Source organism: Alligator sinensis, unplaced genomic scaffold, assembly GCF_000455745.1.
Source record: "Alligator sinensis unplaced genomic scaffold, ASM45574v1 scaffold48_1, whole genome shotgun sequence".
Taxonomy (NCBI): Eukaryota; Metazoa; Chordata; order Crocodylia; family Alligatoridae; genus Alligator; species Alligator sinensis.
Genome location: NW_005842541.1, coordinates 487,372 through 493,121, shown reverse-complemented (window position 1 = coordinate 493,121; position 5,750 = coordinate 487,372). Strand labels below are relative to the sequence as shown.

The window sequence follows — 5,750 nt, the reverse complement described above, 5'->3', positions numbered from 1 at the left end:
CGGCTGGGCTGGGCAAGGCTCCCGCGTCCCGGGGCGGGCTGCGCTCCCGAGAGGCGAGGGGCTGAGCCAAGCTGCCTGCCTCCTGCGCTGAGAGATGTGTTTATGTACGTGTAGCTAGACACGTATCTGCGCGCGCGCACATATTTGGGATTTAATTGCTTTTGGACTGAAATACTTATACATATAATATAGTATATAGAGGTGAGACATAGATGTGTGTGTGCGCGCGCGCGTGTATTTCTTATATAAGTATAGCTATAAACATATATATACTTATACATATATAAGTATACTTACATATATGTGTGTGTGTGTGTGTATAAGTATATATATTTATAAGTATTTCAGTCAATTAAATTCCAGTTTAAAAACTAAAATACTTATACGCGTAATTTAGTATACAGAAGTGATATATACATTATATATCTATATCCCCACAAACACGTACTTCCATCCTCTATATACTATATTGTACGTATAAGTATTTCAGTCCAAAGGCAATTAAATTCCAATCCCCAAATATCTCAGCGCCGTCTCCATGTCTGCCAATATCCCCCTGCTCTATTTTAAACCAGGCTGGCATCCTACATGCAAGCCCCAGGCCTGGGAATTCAGATGCCCCCATTAAATTTGATGGGAGCCAGGAGGGGAGTGCGCTGGGTCCTGTGGCATTTCCAGAGAAGCGGTGACTCTAGGCAGGGGCAGATCCAAGATTTTGAACAGGAGGGAGCAGATGGTGAAGTGCATCATCACATATAGAGTAACACATTTTTCTCTGGTTCAGAAAGAAACCAGGAGCTTTACACAAAGCTAAGGGTCTAGGGCTGTATTATTCTGATTAACATTGAACAAAAAACAAAGGTAACTTCATTGGAATGAGTTAAAAAACAATCGGCAGGGCTGTGAAATGGGGGCTTCCTTAGCAGTTTCAGCTAAAAGCCTGTATTCTGCAGTTCTGCTGTTTGTCTTGACTGGTGGAACATCAAGACCAGTAAAGAGAAGAGAGGGGCATTAACATCTGTGGGATGAAGAGTTTAGAAGGGATCAGATAGATAGTGAGCCATGAAATCAAGTGATTCCTTCCATGCTGTCTGAACACAAATGCTGCTGCCACTGCCAGGCAGTTGATTTTTAACAGTGGATGGAGCAGGGGAGGGGGGCGTGCAAGTGCACCCTCCCCTCCCCTTAGTCCACCCCTGGTTAAAGGATTGGGGCAGGGATTCTCCACCTGGGTGCTGGGGCACGCTGGGGTGCTGCATGATCCTTTCAAGGGCACTAGGGGTTGCCGTGCAGTGTTAGGACTGCCATGTGTGCAAGCATGATCCACGAGATAAACCCAGAGACTTCAAATAGGAATTCATATTGTTAAAAACACTCTGACCTGTTGTGGTCTTTCTAAGTTCTTTGCAGCAGAAGAAAATGCTCTGTTGTTTTTCTGTTGTTCCAAAACAAAGAGTTATGAAAACTAAGCTGACATATTCTGAGAGGAGCCTCAAGTCCGATGCGGGGTGCCTTGAGTCTAAAAAGGTTGAGAACCACAAGATTAGGGAGAGGGATGGGTTTTGCTCTTCTCCTACAAGTGGCATCACTGTCGCTTTTATCTTTGAAGGATCTTGATCTTAAGGTTAACATCAAGAGAACTGAGTCAATTTTTTCTAGGCACCAAGTCTGCCAAACCCTGCCTGTTTTTCTCATTCCCTCTTCTATCACCCCCCAAGCCTCACCTATGTGAGGGAGGGTTTGCAGCCTAGATATGGAAAGACAGACTCTCCCTCCCAATTTTCTGACTAGATAAGCTATTCTGGCAAAAGAATTGGCAATATAACTGCATCTCCACCTAGGCTTTGGCTGTCCTACCTGGGTTGGTCAGGTGAATGATTTGTTTCGTGCTTCTGACAGATATGCTGGTAAAACTCTGTGTAGACCAAGCGACATTTGTGTCTAATTCTGTTTTGCCTTGTATCAGTGTAAGTCTAAAATAACTTGGTTCAATGAGACATTCCAGATTTATACTGGTATAACTGAGAGCAGCACTTGGACAATGTCCTGCTTCTACATCTGTGCTGCTAAGCAGACTTGCACATACTTGCCACAAAATAATCAGATTTCTCTCCCCGTTTGTTACATTGTATACCTCAGAGCTATGCTCTCATCTGAATGTTTTGAGAAGAAAATCAAAATTAAAAGGTCTAACGGTTGATGGGACTTGTTAGAGAAGATAAAAGAGCTGTTTCATAATAGCCTCCTGCTTGCCTGCAAGTTTTCCCCCTGATTTCCTCATGTTAGATGTAACAGAATATTGCTGTATGGACAGACCAGTACTAAAGCTGTCCTCCCTTAAGAAATCATCAGTTGCAAAGTAAAGGAGGAAAAAGAACTTCCAACAAGTGTGGCCTGAGATACTCAAAATAAATACCACATATAGTTTTGCCCCAGAAGAAAACATACATGAAATGAAAGAAGCAGTCATAGTCTTAATGCATAATTAATCCACACACGAGTCTGATAACCCACTGGAAAAATTGAGACCCATTTTGTCATATGGATGTTATGGACATGGTGCTATGTGGTACTGTGGATCTCCAGTGACTATTCTTTGGACCTCTTTGCTTGGAAATAAGCAGGGACAGATTTAGAAAGAAAAAGTAGTGCCTTGCCCGTATATTGTGTTCTATGACCGGAGACGACACAAGGAGATTCTGCTGCTTGTTCTAGAATATGCAGTCCTTCTTCTTCCTCGCATGCTTTGATCAGCAGTGACATGGTTGACAATACTGATTTTTTTTTTAATTGTCATTAAGCTTCAGATTTAATCCCTTAAATGCTGTATTTACCTAAATACAAGACAACCCTGAATTTAAGATGACCTCCTAATAATTAGATTCTGTATACAGAAAATGTATAAATGTATTATAATTTTCCATGTATGGGATCTAATGATTGGAGGATCATCTTAAATTAATTCCCTCATTACTGCAGGTGGTGGGGGCAGAGGTAATGAGAGGGGCAGTAATGAGGCAGATGTGGGGGTACAGACAGTGGGGGAGGCAGTACAGGGGGCACACGGTAGAGCAGGTGGCGGGAAGGCATTATGGGGGCAGGCAGTGTGGACATTTGGGGCAGACAGTGAGAGTTAGGCAGTTTGCTGTCTGCCCCCTGCAGCCTCAGACCTCCAGTCCCCCTTCCCCTGCCCTCTTCCCCCCTCCACGGTGCTTCTGTCCCCCACAGCCTCTGGTCCCTGTCTTCCCTTCCTCCCATCTCCTCTCCACTCCCCAAAGTCTCTATCTCCCTGCTTGCCCCTTCCTGGGGCACTGAGCATGGCTTCACTGTGACCCCATAGCAGCCACATGGAGCCAGCACTGCTGCTACAAAGCTGGGCTGGGACATGTGCTCCATGCTGCAGCAAGGATGGAGCCTGCCAGTGCAGAGCAAAGGTAAAGAGGAGTGCGGCAGAGGGATGAAGACTGGGGGCAGTGGGGGCTTGAGGCTGTGGAGGAGGAGTGACAAGGGGTGCAGAAGCAGCACAGGACAGGCAGCAGCTGCAGCTCCAGCCCCAGCCCAGAGCTAGGGCTAGAGCTGGAGCAGCTGTCTCCCCCTCCCCACCACCTCATACTCGATTGTAAGGTGAGGGGCATTCCCCCCATGTTGAATGGGGAAAAAACCCTCATCTTCTAATTGAGTAAAGACAGTCAGTTCCTTCCTCTCTCTTTCCCTCCCTCCTCCTCCCCACCCCCCCAATCTCTCAGCAGCTGTTCAGACTGTTGGCAAGTCTGTCTGTGCAAGTTTCATCAGGGTGGTAGATCCTGAATGTGGGCACACCTAAACTGGTTTACACCTGGCTTAATTCAGACTGCTGAGATGCTTGTAGAGTTGTCTCCACAGACAGAGCTTGCTGTGTCAGTTTGTACTTGATGCATATTGTCATTTTTCTCTCAAACATAGGGACTAAAGTCTTCTTGAAATCAAAGCTTCTGTTCTGGCAACCTTGACAAAAACAATCAAGCTCAGGAAAGTGGAGAGATTGTCCATTTTAACCTTTTAGAATAATTTGCCTTCTGGTATAACAGAGTGACTTGTGCAAGCTAGGAATCTGCACTCCCTTCCCTGAAGGCTCACTAGACAACCGCAGGATCTTCCCACTCAGAAGCCTTCCACCACCTCCTTTTAGTTGCAACTCACTTTCTCTGCACGAGGTTGACCTCCTGATCTCTGTCCAGCATTTCACCTCAGGAATGCTGTATTCATAGACATTGTTCATGGCCTTACATAACTAATTTCTGCCAGTTATGTAAGCCACAAGCAAAGTCTATGAAATGTTGGACCTCCTGAGGTCACTAAGGAGTCGTCTTGCTGTTTACTTTAGTAGGGATGAGATTTCACTCTGCCATCGAGAGCAATTCTGTCCTGTTACTCAAAATGTTATATTACCATCTCTAAAAGGTAAAGTAGAGAAGAACGTGGCTAAGGAAATGCTTTAAAAATCAATTAATAACAGTGGCCTGACTTGTAGGGATCACAGGACCGACCTCTCTTGTCAGGTTGCTTACCACCTTGTTACCTGAATTTGTCCAGTGGAGATACTTGAGGCTTAAGTAATGCTTGAAGAGTGCTTTGGGACACTGTAGTCCCCTGAATGTGCTATTTGTAGTTAGGTCAGGGTCCCCAGGCTTTTTTTTTTCTTGCTCATTTTTTTTTTACATGTATAAAAGAAAAAGAACAACAAACTGTACAAATGATGTGCTAATCCTTTTCAAGATGGCATTAACTATACTGATGACATAAATAAGTTGTTTGCCCATGTTGCAGAGCAATACTATGAGTTTATAAAAATCCGTCCAGCTTTACATCTTGTTCTGTTTTATCCCTCTCCTGGGTTCAGACATATTGAAAGGAGGAGTGACAGGCTGAGGAAAGAACCATGAGGCAGTCTTAAAGAAAAGAGGAGTAGGGACAAAAAAAAATAGAGGGATAGAGATGGTGAAGGATGGACTGACAAGAAGGAAACTGGGAAAAGATAGACATTCACTGTATTTATTCACATAATTTCAGGAAAGCTTTCCAGATCTTTGAGAACACATCTTGGGCATTTCTGTTGTGACAAAACTCTTTTCATAACGTCAAGGCTTACTGTCTCCATGTTCCAAGTGTTGGGTCCCTTTTTGATTTCCACTTCTATAACACTTTCCTCCTAGCAATGACTTGTGCTATGCCAAGCCAAGGTTTTGTATTTGTTCCATTTCCAATTAGTTTACATTGGGCTTAAAATTACATGATGTCTTGTAACACAATTTTCTGAGATGAGAACAAAAAAATCCCTCAATTAACTTCTGCTCAGAACTAATACAGGTAGAAAGTTCCCAAAGCACGCAGATTAAACTAGTCCTTGCTGAGTCAGCACCAGTGTTTGTCTGATATAGTAGTATACAGTTTAAGGCGGGGAGGTCCCAGTGTATCCTCCATCTCATTTTCTTCTGAATTAATCTTTAAATGGAAGTGAAAGGAACACTGCAGAATGCTAGCTAGAATTTGCTCCCATTGCCCTAAGTCTCCCTCTCATTCTGGATTTAATTCAAATTCAGCGGACAGGTATACATAGAGCATAGCTACAGACACTGGTAACTTTTGGAGAAATGAAAGCACTTCTGGTGGGAGGAGACTGAAGGCATCGGAATCAAACTGATAAGAGGGGGGTACCTAAAATGTGGGTATACTGGTACTTCCTTCTTTAGATCGAACGCCAACAGCCCCCC

At 44.1% G+C, this 5,750-nt stretch overlaps 1 protein-coding gene across 2 annotated transcripts in view; it reads left to right on the top strand.

The window, feature by feature from the left end:
- PRDX6 (peroxiredoxin 6) overlaps positions 1-5,750 on the top strand; it is a 47,475-nt gene that overhangs the window by 268 nt on the left and 41,457 nt on the right. The gene's annotated exons all lie outside the window — the stretch shown is intronic.